Below are 19,957 nucleotides of genomic sequence, written 5' to 3'. Positions count from 1 at the left end.
GTATACCACAGGCCCCACAGGACTGCCCTGAATTAATTCCTTGTTGAACTAGCATGGACCTTTTAGAAAAAACATCCAGTCTGGATTTAAAAATTGCAGGTGATGAAGAATCTGCCCCAGCCCTTGGTAAATTGTTTCAATGGTTAATAAACTCTCACTGGTAAAAAAAAATTGTTTGCCTTATTTCAAGTCTGAATTGTCGAGCTGCAGCTTCCAGCCGCTGGATCTTGCTAGACCTTTTCTACTAGATTGAAGGGCCTGGTATCAGTTCTAGCATTTTAAAATTTACACCCTCCCTTTTTCCAGCACATCACCCTGCATAGACAAACCCTGCACCGAAACAGGTGGACATAGACAGACAAATGGCCAGCAGTTATGCCAGTATAAAGGTGCCTTACACCAGTATAGCTGATTCTCCTTCCTACATGGGAATAGCGTTACCAGTATAAGCACTTTTATCCCAGTATAACTGCATCCGCATTAGGGGTCCTGTGAGGCGCCCAGAATAACAGGGCCCCCAATCTCAGTTGTAGCCTCTAGGCCACCACCACAATACAACTGAGCAGCACGCTGTCACATGGGAATGACGAACAAGGACCAGGCAGCTGATATTTCAGTATTGAACAAGACACGGCATCTGTTACAAAGCGCGGTATTCATGGAGGGAGGGGGAAAGGTTGGAGTTGAAAAATTAATGAATCCTGACAGGAAGAGCAGGATTTAACTGAGCATCAGCTGGGGCCTTTTCTCGCAGCTGTCTCATTCACGGAGCTCGGGCTGAGGTGCTTTGACAGCTAGAGACCGGATTGGCGTCAACCACATCAGACAAGCTGGCAGTCAGATGCAACAAGAGGCAGATGCAATAATTCAAGAGACACTCTAGTAGGCACCTTGAGTCTATGTGAAAGCAGCAAGCATCCACCGTTACTGCCCACTAGGCTAACGATCATGGGAGTAATACTGGGACTGCCAGACTGGATCAGACAAGGGATCCATCTCATACTATTGTAGCAGCCGGCACAACAGGGGCCCTGATCTCAATAACGGGGTCTGTGCAGTGTCTGGCAGGATGGGGGCCCCCCCATCTCAGTCAGGGGATGGGGGCCCCCCCATCTCAGTCAGGGGATGGGGGCCCCCCCATCTCAGTCAGGGGATGGGGGCCCCCCCATCTCAGTCAGGGGATGGGGTCTGTGCCAGGTGCTGCAAAATGGAGTTCTGATCTCGGTGGGGTAGTATGCAGCACCGATCTATGAGCCCAGGCATAATCTGACTGAACTACATCTTCCATGACGCACCATGGCCAGGGACTCATAAGAGACATCTCCTCCTCAAAAAGAGGGGAGAAAGTGATGCATCATGGGAGATGTAGTCTGGGCAGGGAGCACAGCCCACAAAAGAGAATGGGAGCATAAGACCCCCCCTCTCGCTGAACTACAACTTTCATGAGACATCGCAGCACCATTTTGAATCAAAACATTTTGGGTTTAGATACTGCACTGAAAAGCAGAAATTTTCTGCAGGATTGAAAGAAAACAAGCCCTATTTTCCAGTGTGTCAGCAGATGTAAATTTAATGTAATCACACCTTGAAATCGTAGTCTGGACATGCCTTAGTGACAAAAGGAGCCTCTGTTTAGCATACTGGCTCAGCAATGCGAGGCCAAAGGCAGCTGAATTTCTTTCTGCTTGTGTAGGAGAATTGTTTGCTAAATTCCAGCTGTAGGCAAATTCTGCCTGCCTGTGCTACAGATAGTGTGACCAGATCAGAGACAGAAAATATTGGGAGCCGGGGGGGGGGGGAGCAACAAAAAAAAAAAAAAAAAAAAAGGCAGTTTCGCTGCACACGGAGGGCCCGGGGCTGGGAGCGCAGCGCAGAGGCTACTCCAGCCCTGCAGCCCGCGGGGCAGTGCGGAGCGGGCAGGGGCTGGGTGGGCGGCGCGGGGGCCGAGGAGCCCCGCGCCTCTCCCTCCCGCTCTCGGCTGCGCTGCGATCCAGCGGCTGCGGCTCCTTCCCAGCCGCGCGTGCTGCCCTCCCCGCGGAGCCTCCCACCCCCCAGCCCGCCCTGGGCACATGCGGCGCGCGTCCCGCCGCTGGCGGGGAGCCCCGCGCCTCTCCCGCTTGGCTGCGCTTCAGCAGCTCCTTCCCGGCGGCCGCCCCGCTGGGAAGGAGCCGCTGGAACACAGCCGAGAGCGGGAGGGAGAGGTGCGGGGCTCCCCGCCGGCGGCGGCACGCACGCCGCATGTGCCCGGGCCGGGCCGGGCCGGGGGGCGGGAGGCGCGTCCTGCCAGGAAGGAGCCACAGCCGCTGGAGCACAGCACAGCCGAGAGCGGGTGGGAGAGGCGCGGGGCTCCCCCGGCAGCAGCGGGGATTTGGGCCGCGCTGCCCACCCGGCCTCTGCCCGCTCCGCGCTGCCCCCGCCCGGACCCCACCGCGCTGCCCCGCCGGCTGCAGGGCTGAAGCAGCCTCCGCGCTGCGCTCCCAGCCCCGGGCCCTCCGTGTGCAGTGGCCCGGGGGCTGGGCAGGAGCCCTCTGGCGCAGCAGGGGGCTCAGAGCTGAGCCCCCCCCTCCCCGTCTCCCTCCCTCCCTTGCCAGCCCCCCTTTGCCCGCCCAGTACCCGGGTGCCAGAGCTGACTGACTAGCTCCAGGATCCAGGCGCCGCCGTCGCCACCCCCTCCCTCCAGGCTTGCACCGCCATGCACCTGCAAGCCCTTGAGGGAGGAGGAATGCCGGGTGGTTAGGGAAGAGGTGGGGCCAGGGCGGTGGGCGAGAGTCCCTCCGGGAGGGCAACATTTCTTGTTTGTCTAGTGTCCCGACCAAACATCGGTCGGGATGCGGGACAAAGAAGCAAATATCGGGACAGTCCCGATGAAATCGGGACCCCTGGTCACCCTAGCTACAGAGGAACCTAGTTTTACTCTCTGATCAAAGCAGTGGTGCATTTACCCTCAAACTAAGCACATTTGCTCTGCAGTCCTGGAGAGACAAACAAACACACACACAGGGCCCTGCAGTGCTGGTTACTTAGGGCCTGGTCTACATTGGCAAGGTTCTGCGCAGTAAAGCAGCTTTTTGCGGTGTAACTCCTGAGGTGTACATGCTGCCAAACCAGTTAGTGCACAGAAACTGCGCAGTTGCAGCACTGTAAAAAAACCACCCGGATGAGAGGCGTACAGCTTTCTGCGCTGGGGCTACACTGCTGCGGTGCCAGTGTAGACGCCCTGGTCGATTACAGTGCTGCAATTGGGCTCCGGGAGGTGTCCCACAATGCCTGTTCTCGCCTCTCTGGTCATCGGTTTGATCTCTACTGCCCTGCCCTCAGGTGACCAACTGTGAGCCCCACCCCTTAAATTCCTTGGGAATTTTGAAAGTCCCCTTCCTGTTTGCTCGGTGAGGCGTGCAGTGGTCTCAGCACATCTTTCCAGGTGACCATGCCTGCTCCACACACCAGGCAATCCCCCGCTTGGAGCAATGCCGAGCTGCTGGACCTCATCGGCATTTGAGGAGAGGAAGCTGTCCAGTCCCAGCTGCACTCAAGCCATAGGAATTATGATACCTACGGATAGATTTCATGATGCATGACAGAAAGGGACCATGATCGGGACACACTGCAGTGCAGGTCCAAAGTGAAGGAGCTGCAGAACGCCTACCACAAGGCGCAGGAGGCAAACCGCCGCTCCGGTGCTGCGCCCACGAGCTGCCAGTTCTACAAAGAGCTGGACGTGATACTTGGTGGTGACCCCACCTCCACTGCGAAGGCCACTGTGGATACATCGGCGACTCGTGTGCCAGTCAAGAGTGGACCGAGCCAGGAGGAGGAAATCTTGGATGTGGAGCGGGAGGGGGGACCCAGAGACAGAGGACAACTTGGAGGTCAGAGATTCATGCAGCCAGGAGCTCTTCTCTACCCCGGAGGAGTATAGCCAGTCGGAGCTTGGCGAAGCGCAAACAGGAGATGTGCATACTACCACATGCCTAGTCTGAGTGGTGGAACAGGATGTTGATTGACTCCCTCACTTCACGGGAATCTGCCTCAGAGATCTCCAGGAAACTCTCATGGAGATACTGGGCAATCCACTGCCTGCAGGATCTTTGGCAGAGCTGCTTTGTTTCTTGCCCCATTAAGGGTAACTTTCCCGCGCCACTCTGCCATCACTGGGGGGGGGGGGGGAAGAGGGAGACACAACACACAACCATTGCTGCACACAGGCGAGAGCCACATAAGGGCCAGGGCGGACGCCGCAGTCTTGGAGAAGACCCTCCCTTGATTCCCTGCTCACCCTCAGCAGCGAGATGTCTTCCATAACGAACACAGCCTGTGGAAAATGTGGGGACAGGAATGATTATAAGGCCCCCCTACAGTGCTGGCTCTTCCCAAGAGCCACGTGCCCAGTGTACAGTACAGTCCTGGAAGACTGATCTCACCTGCCCCTGTGGTTACTCACCATTTTGGGGTCTTGTGGCTCATGTGTGCTTGCCTGGGGTCAGCCAGTAGTGACAGGTATGTGAATAGTGGCTGTGTTTTAAATCACTGAATCAGTAGTCTGTGTGTTGCAAACAATACTGCTTCTATAAAATTTGCATTTTGGCTTCACAGATATGATCTTGGGAGCCCAGCCTCCCTCTCGGTTATCGCCAGCTGAACGGCTGCGCAGAATTAGAAAGTGGCCATGAAGAACTCAAGAGGACTTTCTGCGTGAGGTCATGATGCAGTCCGCGGCCGAAAAAACAAGAATTGAAGGAGTGGTGGGAAAGCGAGAAGAGGGACCGAAAGGAGAATGTGGCGCACCAGAACGAAGCCACGGAGCGGCTCTTAAACGTTATGGAGCGCCAAGCGGACACGCTCCAGATGATACTAGCACTGCAAACCAAGCAGCTCCACGCCCACCCTCCCCTGCAGCCGCGGTCACAAAACTCTTTCCCATGTGCCCCCCAGACACCACCAACACACTCTTATCAACCTCCTGGCTCCAGTCTGTACCCGCTGCATTCCACTCCTCCCCCGTCATAGTCCAGCCCTGCAGACTCCCAGTACCCACTGCACTCAACACCCGTCCCTCTGCAGTTTAGCCCTGCTGAAGTACACTACCCGCTGCTGCACTGTACTCCAAAGGACAAGGTTGCATATGATAGCTGCCTGGACATACACAAATCTTTAACCATCCCGGGACCCCACCTCCTCCTGGGACCCACAATGTCACGCACGTTGCCCAGAGTCACGGTCTTTCGGAGCAGGATGCGATTAATGGCCCTGCACATTTCTATCAACATGAGTCCAACAGTCGACTTTCCCACTCCGAACTGGTCAGTGACCGATCGGTAGCAGTCTGGAGTAGCCAGCTTCCACCGTGCAATCGCCACGTGCTTCTCCAACGGCAGGGCAGCTCTCATTCTTATGTGTTTACGCCACAGGGCTGGGGTGAGCTCATCACAGAGCCCCATGAAGGTGGCTTTCCTCATCCAAAAGTTCTGCAGCCACTGCTCATCATCCCAGACCTGCAGGACGATGTGATCCCATCACTCAGTGCTTGTTTCCCAAAAGTAGCATTCCACTGTGGTCAGCACCTCCGTGAATGCCACAAGCAATCTCGTGTCATAGCTACAATGCATGGCGAGATCAATGTCAAACTCCTCTTGCCTTTGTAGTTTAAGGAATAGCTCCACTGCCACTCATGACGTGTTAGTGAGAGCGAGCAGCATATTGGTCAACAGTGCGGGATCCATTCCTGCAGCCCAAAGATGCTGGGCACACAGTACACAAACCATTGAAAGATGGTGCCAAATGCGGACAGAAGCACAGGGATTGCTGGGATGCGAAGCAATGCATCACGGGGCATTGGGAAAGGACCCAGGATACCCCTGAAACTCCTCTACCTTCCCACAACTCTCAGCGGCAGAAGAGGAAGAGATGCTCTGTGGGATAGCTGCCCAGAATGCACCACTCCGAATACCGATGCAAGTGCCACAAGTGTGAACACGCTATTGCGCAGGCAGCTGACAGTGTGAACACACAACAGCTCTCTGAGTGGCGATGTAATGCCGGCGATGTAACTCTGCCAGTGTAGACATACCCTTAGAGTCAAAGTCAACAGACCCTATCAACCCACATTCTCTCGGCTCTAAGGAGCTTGCTGATGAGTCTTCATTCCATGTTGCTCAGTCTGATTTCTCTGTAACACCTCCATTGGCCCTAACTGCCCTCCCAGTGCTTTGACTCTTTCCACTATCTTCAACGCACATGCACAGTCCTGCCCTTATCATGGGAGACATGTTAATTCCTCTCTCTTTTAATCTCCCCTGCATTTCGCCCTTGCAATTCTGAAACTTCACAGCACCTCAGCGGAGCTGCTGAATAGTATTGTTACTGCAAAGGCTGCTATGGAGTAACCCCTTCTTGAAAACTAGAGAGCACCCGGCAACTTTCACAGCCAGCCACTCAGTGATAAACTTGGAACAGCTGGGGAGAGCGTAGCACACTAGGAACAGGACTCAGTGACCCAGGAGGTCCCTTCCAGTCCTATGCACCCTCCTACCCCCCAATGGCAACACAATTCAAGTGCAATAGACCTGTTCCGGAATCAGATCCTCTGTTAGGCATTGTGGTCCAGTGGAAAGGGCACTAACTTGGAAGTCAAAGAAGCCTGTATTCTCCTCTCAGCTCTGCTACTGTGCGACCAGCCAAGACCTGGTCTACACCTAAAACTGATAGTAGGCACAGCAAGATTGTTTAAGGGTGCAGTTTAGTTTTCTTTTACTGACATAACCGTTGGTATAAGCCCTAGCATAGGCACAGTTATACCAGCAAGACAATCCTTTTTTGTTAGTAACAGCTGTGTCTACATTCTTACCTCATAAGGGACCACTATGATCATCTAGTCTGACCTTCTGCATAACATAGGACATAGGGCTTCCCTGAATTAATTGGTTTGAACTAGAGCTCTACAGGCATAGCTTTACTAGCCGACCATTTCTAGCATAGTCAAGGCCCAAGTCAATTCACCTTTCTGCACTTATGTGCTCCTTCCATCTGTCTTGTCTATTCAGGCCTTGTCTACCCTAGACCATCTTTGCCGGTATAACTCTCCCAGCAAATCCTAAACAGACGCAGCTTCTATCTGCAAAACAAAGTGATTTTGCCAGTAGAGGTTATACCATCCCCAAGTGAAATAAGCTATGCCAGCAAAAGGACTTTTATGCCAGTATCACTGCATATACACCAGGAATTTTGCTGGTACAAAAAGGTCAGAGAAGTCACACAACACTCTCCCTCTCCCTAGAAGACATCATGGGCAATTTTTCAATCAAAACTGAATTTTTTAATTTTCCCCCTTCTAAAATATCTGCTTTAGCTCAACCAGGAATTAATTCAGGGCTGGCCTATGGCCTGTGCTTTACAAGCAGTCAGACTAGTGGATCATAGTGGGCCCCCTGGCCTTAGAATCTATTAATCTAGGACATTACTATACCAGCAAAAGTTTCTAGTGTAGATCTGGCCTGAGGTTTTAAGATGCACCCACACTAAAAAAAGAAATGCTCTGACCACATTAGCAAAAGATGTGGTGAAATCCTCGTGAAGAGAAGGCAGTTTGTAGCTTTCACACGTTAGCTGATCAAGGTAAACGTTAGTGGGGAGCCCAGGGTTTGCCTCATGTTTGCCTCCACATTAACAGGGAGGTGATTTCACCTCTGTATACGGCACTGAGGAGACTGATCCTGGACTACTGCATCCAGTTCTGGTGTCCACATTTTAGAAAGGATTTTGAAAAATGGGAGAGGGTGCAGAGAAGAGCCATAAAAATGATCCAAGGGCTGGAAAAAACGTCTTACAGTGAGAGACATCAGAGAGTTTAAGGCCAGAGGGGACTATTATATCATCTAGCCTGACCTCCTGTATATTACAGACCCTTAAATTTCACCCAGCTACCCCTGTTTTGAGCCCAGTGACTTAAGAAGTTCAATCTGTTCAGCTTAATAAAAAAAGATCAAGAGGTGACTTGATCCCAGTACATAAGAATCATTGCAGGAAGAAAATAAAAGGCTTTTCAATCTAGTGAAGAAAGGCAGAACAAGAACTATTGGCTAGACGCTAAAGCCGGACAAATACAAAATTAGGCAGAAAACACAAATTTTTAATAACGAGGGCTATCAAGCACAGGAACACACTCCCAAGGGAAGTGGTGGATTCCGCATCTCTCGATGTCTGTGAATCCAGACTGGCTGCCTTTCTGGAAGATGCATTAGTCAAACACGTTATTGCACTCAATATAGGGGTAAATGGGTGAAAGTCTCTGGCCAGTGATATAAATGGAGGGCAGAGTGGATGATCCAGTGGTGGCTTCTGACCTTACAAATCTATGAATCTTTTTCCTACAGAAGACAAGGCTTTAGTGAAGTTAGCTGGTTGTGTTCTAGCACAGACACTAAAACTCAACCTGATGGCGTTCTCCTGCATTTGCACCTGCATTTCTTATGCCCAAGGTTAAGAACAAACATGGGCAGCCTGGGAGAAATATGTGGCATGCATCCATACTAGTCCTAGTAACTCCCTAGTCCTTACCTTGACCTGCTAACACACATGAAAACTACAAACCTTGTTAGTTAACAAGTAAGAACATACCTCTTTGCCTAGTGAACAGTCTGCAAAGCATTCAGTCAGAGTTCTCACAATTCACCTTGCGGGAGGTTAGAGAAAAATGTAAACCGGAATGTTTGCTTTGGAGTTCTTGAGATTGATAATCTGACCACACGAATCATGTGAAACAAAGAGGGGGAGGAAACAAGATTGTCTTGAGCTACCAGGGACTTGTGCGAAATCCAAAGAATTCAAAGCATTTGTAAGTAATTCCTCCCTCCTTGCTTGCAAAAGCATTGTTGTCCTTTGCGGAAGGAGATGTACTTGGGGGCAGAGGTGAGAGTAAGCCGGTCCGGTCCAGTACGGCGTACCGGCAAGAGCCAGTACGCCGCGCCAGACCGCACCGGCTTCCGTGGCAGGGATTGGCGGGGAGCCCAGAGCCCTTTAAATCCCGCCCACAGCTCGGCGCCCAGGCTGGGACCGGGATTTAAAGGGCTCCGAGCTCCCGCGGCTGCGGGGAGCCCAGAGCCCTTTGAATCCCGCCCGCAGCTCCGGCGGCTGGGCTGGGGCCGGGATTTAAAGGGCTCGGGGCTCCCCGCAGCGGCAGGAACTCCGGGCCCTTTAAATCCCGGCCCCAGCCTGACAGCCGGGCTCGGGCGGGAATTCAAAAGGCCTGGAGCTCCCGCGGCTGCAGGGAGCCCCAAGCCCTTTAAATCCCCCCTGCAGCTCCGGCTGCCGGAGCTGCGGGGGGGGGGATTTAAAGGGCCCAGAGCTCCGCAGCAGCCGGAGCCCTGGGCCCTTTAATTTGCCCCTGAGCCCAGGGGGCTCCCAGCCACCTCTGCAGCTGGGAGCCCCGGGTTGATTTAAAGGCCCTGGGGCTCCCAGCCACAGCCGGTGCCCCAGGGCTTTTAAAACTTGAGAGGCTCCACCTCTTCCGGTTGAAGCCACACCTCTTCCAGATGAGGCCACACCCCCTCAGGACTCTAGCAGTACCGGTAAGTCCTGTAAATTACTTTCACCCCTGCTTGGGGGGGGGGAAATACAGACTACATTTTTGAAGTGCACAGTCAGAAAAATGACAATGCGACGGGCAAAGAAATTTTTCTTTCGCAGCCATGCTTAGTGTTTCTTCAAGTCCTAACTTCTGCCTGTAGGGTGACCAGACAGCAAGTGTGAAAAATCGGGACGGGGGTGGGGGGCCCAATAGGTCTCTATATAAGAAAAAGCCCTGAATATCGGGACTGTCCCTATAAAATCGGGACATCTGGTCACCCTATCTGCCTGTGATCATGAAATCCAAGGCCAACATTTTCACAGATTTTTACGGCCAGAAGGACTCGTCCCAAATCAGCTACTCTGACCTCCTACATAGCACACGCCAGAGAATCTCATTCAGTAACTGCATCAAGCTCCTAACTTCTGTTTGAGTTAGAGCGCGAGTTCCTTGCAAAAGGGACTGTCTTTTTGTTCTGTGTTTGTACAGTGTATACAATAGGGTTCCCTGCTCCAGGACTGAGGCTTCCAGGTGCTACCCCAATAATAAATAATAATAATAATCTTACGGAAAGATATGCAGTCTTGATTTACAGACACCGAGGGACACCCCATCCCTAGGTCAGTTGTTCCAATGGTTAACACCTCTCCCAGTTAAAAACACATGGCTAATTTCTCATGTGCATTTGTCCAGCTTCAGCTTCTAACCATTCAATCTTGTTCTGCTTTTTTCCTCTCACAGACTAAAGAGCCCTCTATTGTCACAAGCCTTCACCCTACACAGGTCCTTCTAGACAATGGGCAAGTCACCTCCTAGCCTTCTCTTGGATAAAATAAATAGATTGAGCTTCCTAAGTCTCTCCCTATAAAAGTGGAGCACAAATCATTTTGTCAGCTTTAGAAAAATGTGCTACTAGTGTGACGGAATAGGAATTTTCTGTAATATTTTGTATGAATGCTGTGTGCACCTCAGTTTCCCCTATATGCTGCATTATTTGCATACCCCTGGGAAAACCCATAGAGGGCGCACCAGAGGGGGTGGAAACAGGCTGTTTACTCTCGGGCAGGGTACCGCACAGATGCGGCTGACGCCTAGCTGTCTTGAGTTTGGGGCCCCATCTCATGAAGACAGCAAAGCCAAATCCCCAGCACATTTTTTACCTAGCAACTAATATGACCATGGATGTTCCACCCTCTGCAGGAAGCCAGCTGGGTTTGACCAGCTGAACAATAAAGGACTGAGGAGGGGGCAACCTGAACAAATGGGGACAGAGCGGGAGCGGGAGCCAAGAGGGGGATACATTGCTTAGCTAGGGCTCTGGGCTAAACCAGATGGACCGTGCTGCAAGTTCCTTCTCTCTCTGCTAACCAAGGATTCTCTCTGCTGTGTTCCAAGTGAAGTAATAAAACCTTCGGTTTTGGCAATGCTGTGTAAATGTAGGGTGACCAGATGTCCCAATTTTATAGGGACAGTCCTGATATTTGGGGCTTTCTTATATAAGCACCGATTACCCCCCACCCCATCCCGATTTTTCACATTTGCCATCTGGTCACCCTAGATCACTGCAGATGCTGGCGGAGGTGCATTGCTCCCTGAGATTGTACAAGTCTCCCTCCAGGGTCTGCCTCAGTGGGACTCCCTGAACAGAGCTCACAGTGGGAAGCAGGAGGGCTGAAGGAAGAGTGAGACCCCTAGGGGGTCTGGCTCACTGAAGGGCTCCCCCCAGAGGCTGTTCTAAAGCTGGGGTCATAGCAGCAAGCCTGTGGATCCATAACAACTAGTAATTTAGGGCCTGAGTTGAGACACTGCAGAAAGTGCAAACTGCAACTGCCTGCTGTGCCCGTTCTCAAACCAGAAGACAAATACATTTTTTTTTAAACCTCCTGATTTTTAAGGCAATCATGATTTTTTGGTGCCCGACTCATGATTTGTTTACTCTTTGGAGTTGGCACTACTGAGTCTTGGGGCTTTTCTAGATGGGGAAATTGACTGGAACAGCTATAGACCTTTAAATTCACACCCTACCTTATTCTGAAATAACTTCCCTCTGTAGCCCTTGTACTTGGACCGTAAGCTCTCTGGGGTCAGGACTGTCCCTGTATTGTGTGTGCGCACAGTGGGGCCTTGAGCCATGATTGGGGTTCCTAGGCGCTACCCCAATACAAATACGAAATCATTCTGGGTAGCTGAGCATTGTGGGATAGGTACCCAGAAGCCACCGCATTTCAGGATAGCGCGGAAATATGGCAAAACTTAAGCCAATTCACTCTCCGGTACTTACACAGTCCTCTACAACAGCAGCTGAGCACTTGGTAATCTTTACTGCATTTACCCTCCCACCACCACCACTGTAAGGTACAATTATCCACATTTTACAGACAAGGATTGAGGCACAGAGAGGTTAAAGCCCAGATTCCTCAAAGCTCTTTAGGCACCTAAATCCGTCTGAGGGGCTGGATTTAAGTGACATGCCCAAGGAGGCACAGGAAGCCTGTAGCAGAGTGGATACTTCAACCCAGGTCTCCCAATTGTGGGCTAGTACGCTAACCACTGGGACACTCTTCCTCCATTCAGCTGGGCCAGTGCAGTTGAACCAAACTGTTTTGTGCTCCAAAATGGTTCAGCTCTCCAGATCAGAGAAGGGAGATCGCAGCAGCAGGAAAAGCCAGCGAGGTTCAGTTTTTAAGTGGAGTTTGCAATGCTGGCAGGGCTTGACTTGCAAAGACACAGCACGGCAGGCTGTGGGGTTTCTACTGAGTCTCACAGCCCAGGTCAGCTGACTCGGGCTTGGGCTTCAGGGCTATAAAATTGCTGTGTAGACACTCAGGCTGGAGTCCAGGCCCTGAGACCCCATGAGGGGAGAGTCTCAGAGCCTGGGCTCCAGCCTGAGCCCGAACGTCTATGCTGCAATTTTACAGCCCCGCAGGCTGAGCCCAAGTCAGCTGGCCCAGGCCAGCCACAGCCATGCTGTGGGTCTTTTATCACAGTGTGAACGTACCCTGAGAGAGATGATAAATACACAACCCTGCGCTACCAGGATTTGCAAAAGACCTTCTGTGGCCCAGGGGGGCCTGAGGGACTCTGGAACTGCCAGGATCCCCATGTGGAAGATGGGTGACACCTACTAAGCTAGGCCTGCATATAAACTGTTTAATTGTTTTCAAGTTCTGTTTTCTCCAGAAGGCTTTGGTTCTGAATAAACAGTGCTTTGCTTTGGGAAGGCTGGCTGGTCAGCCCTGTCACTGCCCCTGGGAGAACAGGACTGCAGGCACTCAGACCACAGTGGGTTGCAGTAGTCTGCAGCCGAGGTGCCCGGTTTGGAGGGAGAGGATCTCACCCTAAGAAAGGTGACAGCTAGAGGCCTGAGGCCTAAGTATGGTGCCTTCAAGGAGGACAGAGGTGCAGTTACCTCAGGAACTGTGACTCCTCCACTAGCCACTAACTAGGCTGCCAGATTATATCCCCTCGTTCCCACCAAACCGTTATAGACACACTGGCAGGGCCTATTGGGATGTTAAAAAGAGTCAGATCTATTCAAACTCTGCACCAAAGCTCAGATAGCAGCAGAAAGAGTCCCTATTAAGTCATCAAGACTCATTGAAGAGAATCAGGCTTATTAAGTAGATTTGCTCCAGTGGAAAGCCAGGCTGCTCTGAATGCTCCTTTTAAGCAGGGGAAAAGAAACATCTAGTCTTGACCTTTGCTGATTAGAGCTAAGCTAATCATACAGGGCTCCTATTAAATTCCATCTGCCAGCTCCACGCACGGACAATTCAGGCCAAATAGCAGCAAAAATGGGCAAGTGATGTTCAAAAATCAAATCTAGCAGAAATGGAAGGAGTCTAGAGCAGGGTAATGACCATCATTAGAAGCAGGAAATATGAATATGAGGAGAGATTGCAAGAGATTAGTGTTTGATGTATGAGAGCAGAATACGAGAGAGGTATATAAAATAATGAATAGCGTATCTATCTAATGAACTTAGACGGTCCTCACGGAGTACCTCATGATCTTTTAATAGCGTTAGCCTCACAAGACATCTGTGAGGATAAAGGGAATACTACTGGAAGGTTCCACACTTCATAGCTGGTGTTGGCCAAGTTCACTGCATCCACCAGGGCTCCTTGCATCCCTCTATTCCCACCTACAGCTCCCTGGGTGACATACTCCCTAGGTCAGGGACTCCTCCCAACTTCCCCCCCACCCCAATAGTCCCCCTGCCCCCCACCAGGGGTTCTGTGTCTTGCCCCATTCCCTCCCATACCCAGTCTCCTCCCCTCCACCAAGGGCTCTAAGTGCCCCTCATTCCTCCATACCAGGGTGCCCCATTTCCTGCCCCTTGTCAGAGGCTGTGCACCACCCCCCATCAGCTTGATGGCATTTCTGTCTGCCAAATGGGGAAACAGAGCACAGATAGACTAAGTGACTTGCTCAGAGTCTCACAGGCAGGTCTTTGGCAGAGCACGGAACTGAACCCAGGCCTCCCAAGTCCTAGGCTAGTGCACTAACCATTGGACCATCCTTCCTGTCCTGTAAAAGATTGTCTTTCAATGTGCCAGAACTCAGGGAAAACCAATTAAATTGAAGAGGTAACATTTAAAAACAGACCAAAAAACCCCACTTATAATTTTAGCCAGTGGAAGTCCCGGAGATTGGATGCTGAGGCCAATAAATTAACAGGATCCAGAAGCACATTACACAACAATGCGACTGTCGAGCCACGTGGCAATACGAGGGAGAAGCTCTGCACACCCTCACCTGGAATGCCGGCTTTAGTTGTGGTTTTACCCCATCTCAAAAAGCAATATTGCCATCTTAGAACTGAACACTGCAAAGGTAATTAAAGATCCCATCCCGCTGTGGAAGATGCCCACTTTATTTGGGAGCTGTTTCATGAGAGGGATGGTCCAGTGAGTCACCCCTCCTCACTGGCTTCCCCTTCTCTATTGTTACAAACATAAGCTACTGGTCTTCCCTTTCAAGGTCCTTCACAGCCATTCCTCACCTACCCATCATCTTTCATTCACCATCAAGCTGTCAATGTCCACATGCCATCAGCCCATGGTGCCAGCCTCCCTTGCCCACTTGTTACATTTGGAAACAAACCCCTTCATGTATTTTCCAATGCTGCCCCTCCTGCTTGGGAGGATTGATTGATGATTCCCTGTTCTGTTCATTCCCTCTGGGGCACCCAGCATTGGCCAGTGTTGGAAGACAGGATACTGGGCTAGATGGACCTTTGGTCTGAGACCACTGCCTACCATGCTGATTCCTTAGACTCCCCTGTCTGTCTCCATCTGTTGTCTCTTGGCTTATACTTAGATTGGAAGCTCTTTGGGGCAGGGACTGTCTTTGCTCTGTGGTTGTACTGCACCTAGCACAGTGGGGTCCTGTTCTAGGACTCGAGCTCCTAGGTGCTATGGTAATACAAATAATAATAAATGCCGATGAACATGGGAGAGATCAGAGCACGGCTGGGTAAGCTAATCAAAGCAAGTGCCCTTTATTTAAAGGGACAGGATCCCCTAGCTTCCAGGGCTGTTACCCTTGCTGCAGATGGTTAGTCCGTTCCCACCTGGACTGGTGACCTGTGTGCACTCAACAGCTCTGGGGTCATCTGAAGTTCTATTTAAATGCCACTGGCAGATGCTCAAGAATGACTGAAGCTGGCAGCAAATGCACAGATCCAAACTCTATGGAGAAAATCCCGGGTATTAAAAGGCTCTTATCTAGCAGAGAGGGAGGACAAGGACCAATGGGTGGAAGTTAAAAGCCAAACACATTCAAATGAGAAACAAAGCACACCGTTTTAACAGAGCAGGGGATTAAACAATGGAACAATCTCCAAGGGGAAGTGGTGGATTCTTCATCTCTTGAGGTCTTAGAGGTTTTTCTGGAAGATATTTAGTCAAATGTAAGTGACTGGGCTCAACACAGGATAACTGGGTGAAATTCTCTGGCCTGTGCTATACAAATAGGTTTATTATTTATATTACTGTTGTGCCTAGGAGTCCTAGTCATGGACAGGACCCCATTGTGCTAGGTACTGCACAGAGCAAAAAATGATCTAATGGTCCCTTCTGCCCTTCAAGTCTATGAGGGGGCAGAAAAAAGAGTCTAGATGACCTAAATGGAGAGAGAAAGGGACCTCCCTCTGATTTGAATCATTCTACAGCTCTTGTATCTTTAGGCTCTGTGCAACAAAGAATATGTGAGTTTTGTCATAGACGCAGTTGGATTTCAAATAACTGTGTTTATTAACTAGGCCTTGTACGTTTGTATATAGCTACTTATATACACGGCTGCTGCACTACATTCTGGTGGCTTCTACAATAGAGGACAGGGAGGCCAACTAGCAGGGGTCCTGATCTATTTAAAGGGTATTACTCAAATCCTAGACACTACCCTGTCCATTTCTAACCACGCCCCAGGTGGATGATCTGTCTTTGAGAAACGCCCATGGGACACTGTATCTGCACAGATTTTTTTTTTTTTAAACCCAATTCTGCGTGCATGCGATTATTAAAGATCCCATCTATCCAAGCTCTAACTTAAGCCATGTAGGCCATGTGACTACAAAAGCAATCTGTTAGGCAAAAAAATAAAATAAAAGAGCCCAAACAATCATCATGTGTTCCCTTTCAAAATCGGGCCAGCCACAGGAGTTGAGACTGGCACCTTGGCAAGCTGTCAGCTGGCACGACCCATGAGAACCGACACAGCACCTCCCTCTCTAACCTTGCACAAAACCCTGCTCAAACGGAGCACTGTGGGATTCTGCTACAGTGTTTTGCTATCAGTGAAATCTGCATCCTCGCTCCTAGTAGAGGCATCATTAAATGGGGTGGAAGGTTTTTAGTTTTGAAAGCATCTTTATTTGGGGGGGAGGGGGGGGAGGTGGACAGAGGTTTTACTCCAAAATGAGTTTGAAGTTAAAGTTGTATTTTTATTTTATTTTATTAGCACCATGGTAGCAGCTAGAGACCTGACTGACATCAGGGCCCCCATTGTGCTAGATCCTGTGCAGTCCCTGACTCAGACGGGGGGGGGGGGGGGGGGGGGTATTGCACTGGGCACTGCTGAGACACAGCAAGAGTGAATCATTGTGTACAAATAGGCACTAGTTTAAGTCAATTTTGTTAACCCTCTACAGGATGCATGCAGACACTTCAAATCGATTTAGACTCAGCTTGTATTGATTTAGCTTAATTTAGTAAGGAAACTATTTTTGCTAAAAATTCACATAAATCAGGTTTAAATCAAATGATGAGTTTTCTATTTGTTTACCAGCACAGGTTTTTAAACTACTATGTATTAAACCAAAGTAACTTTATGTGAGCAGGCTCCTATCTGTGTCCAAGAGAATTTACAGTCTAAGACAGGAGTGAGCAAACTTTTTGGCCTGAGGGCCACATCGAGGTTCCGAAACTGTATGGAGGGCCGGGTAGGGAAGGCTGTGCCTCCCTAAACAGCCTGGCTCCTACCCTCTATCCACCCCCTCCTACTTCCCGCCCCTTGACTGCCCCCCTCTAAACCCCCCACCCATCCAACCCCCCCTGCTCCTTGTCCCCTGACTGCCCCCTCCCAGGACCCCCTGCCCCTAACCGCCCGTCCCCGGGACCCCACCCCTTATCCAACCCCCCCTGCTCCCTGTCCCCTGACTGCCCTGATCCCTATCCACACCTCCGCCCCCTGACAGGCCCCCCTGGACTCCCACACCTATCCAATCACTCCCTGTCCCCTGACTGCCCCCCAGAACCCCCTGCCCCTTATCCAACCCCCCCACTCCCCACCCCCTTACCATGCCACTCAGAGCACCAGGACGGGCAGCCATGCCGCCCGGCCAGAGCCAGCCACGCCACCGCGCAGTCTAGGGCACCAGGGCAGGCCGGCGGCTCTCGCAGCCGCGCTGCCTGGCAGGAGCTCGCAGCCCCGCCGCCCAGAGCGCTGGCGGCATGGCTAGCTGAGGCTGCAGGGGAGGGAGGGGGCCAGGAGCTCCCCAGCCAGGAGCTCAAGGGCCAGGCAGGACAGTCCCGCGGGCCAGATGTGGCCTGCAAGGCGTAGTTTGCTCACATCTGGTCTAAGATCTAAGGCAACATATTTCCAGTGGAGATAGGGAAATATTAATGCCATTGGACAAGGAAGACCTCATCTAGAATATTGTGTGCAATTCTGGTCACCAAAGATGAACCCAAATTGACCCAGGTGCAGAAAAGGGCTCCTAGGCTAAATCGGGGAATGGTGCACCCATTTTATGAGAGGAGACTGAAGGAGCTGGGCTGTTTAGCCTGAGGGGCATCTGGTTGCTCTCTCTAAGTACATTGGAGGGTTAACCCCAGGGTGGGAGAACCACCATTGAAGCAAAAGGACAATGCTGGCACGAAACCCATTGGAGATAAACTGCCCAGGAATCAATTAAGGCTGAAAATGAGAAGAAGGTTTCTACCTATCGGGAGAGGGAAGTTCTGGAACAGCCTCCCAGGAGGAGGAGTGGGGAGCAAACAACCCAGATAGCTACCAGTGAGGGTAATTAATCAGCAGAACAACAGACCAAGGGTTGTGGTGGATTCTCCATCACGGGAGATTTTTAAATCAAGACTGGATTTTTTAAAACAGATCTGCTCTAGTTCAACCAAGAATCAGCTCAGGGCAGTCCCTGTGGCCTGTGATATACTTCAGGCCAGACTAGATCAGTGGTTCTCAACCTATTTACCATTGTGGGCCACATTCAATACAACCTGCATGGCCATGAAGATGTCACATGGGCCGCAGCTCTGTGTTGATTGGGCTGCAAGTGGCGCGCGGGCCATAGGTTGAGAACCACTGGACTAGATGATCACAGTAGGCCCGTCTGACCCGAGAATCTATTAATCCAATTTTATGATAAATTTATGAATGGGATGATACAATAGGGTTGCTTGCAATAGCAGAGAACTGGACTCAACGACCAGGAGGTTGCTTCCAGTCCTATGTTCCTATCTTGTTTACACAAACAAGTTGTCCCACTTTAACTCTTCTGGTGCACAACCCTGCTAGTGTGGATGCAGTTATATTGCTATAGAAGTGCTTGTATGGTATAACTATGCCTACATGGGACACAGAACAAGCAATATCAATGCCAGGCACCTTTATACCGGGTACTAAAGTCTCTTTAGCCTGGAAGAGGAAGGCAGAAGAGACAGTTACCTTTTTTCATAACTGGTGTTCTTCGAGATGTGTTGCTCATGTCCATTCCATGTTAGGTGTGTGTCTTGCCACATGCACCGGTGCCAGAAGTTTTTCCCTCAGAGGTATCCATAGAGGACCAGCTCTGGCACCCTCTGGAGTGGCGCACGTATGCCGCGGTATAAGGGGCACTACCAGCTCCCCCCACCCTCAGTTCCTTCTTGCCGGAAACTCTGACCATGGGGAAGGAGGGCGGGTCATGGAATGGACATGAGCAACACATCTCGAAGAACACCAGTTACGAAAAAAAGTAATTGTCTTTACTATTTCTTCAAGTGCTTGCTCATATCCATTCCATTGTAGGTGACTCCCAAGCAGTACCACTGGAGGCGGGTAGAAGTTCATGGACGTGTCAATTGCAACATAGCTCTGTCAAATCCTGCATCATCTCTTGCTTGCTGAGTGATGCGTAGTGCGTCATGAATGCGTGTACCAAAGACCACATCACAGCCCTGCAGATGCCCTGGATAGGGACATGCGCCAGGAAGGCCGCCAAGGACGCTTGAGCCCTAGTCAAGTGGGCCTTCACTATAGGCGGTGGCTCGGCCTGAGTCATCTCATAACAGGTCCGGATGCAGGTGGTGATCCAATTCAAGATCCTCTGCGAGGACACTGGGAGACCCTTCATCCTGCCCGCTGTCGTGATAAATAGCTGGGTTGACCTGTGGAAGGGCCTGGTGTGCTCCAGGTAGAACGGTAGGGCGTGCTGGACATCCAAAGTGTGCAGCTGCCTCTCCTCATTGGTTGAGTGCGGCTTCGAGCAGAACACCGGGAGGAAGATGTCCCCTTTTCATGTCAACCTGGCTACCACCTTAGGCAGGAAAGCCATTTGAGGTCGCGGCTGGTCCTTGTCCTTGTAGAATACCATATATGGAAGCTCCGAAGTGAGGGCCTTAATCTCAGACACGCGCCTTGCCGAGGTAATGGCTACAAGAAAAGCAACTTTCCACGACAGATGGGAAATGGAACAAGAAGCCATAGACTCAAAGGGTGGGCCCGTGAGCCTAGAGAGGACCAGGTTGAGGTCCCATTGGGGAACTGGGTCCCGGACCGGCAGGAAGAGCCTTTCAAGGCCTTTTAGGAACCAGATAGACATCTCATGCGAGAACACCGATTTGCCCTGGACACACGGGTGGAAGGCCGATATGGCTGCCAAGTGCACCTTGATGG

The sequence above is a fragment of the Emys orbicularis genome, chromosome 7 (assembly GCF_028017835.1).
Source record: "Emys orbicularis isolate rEmyOrb1 chromosome 7, rEmyOrb1.hap1, whole genome shotgun sequence".
Lineage (NCBI taxonomy): Eukaryota > Metazoa > Chordata > Testudines > Emydidae > Emys > Emys orbicularis.
This window is presented reverse-complemented; position numbering follows the sequence as displayed.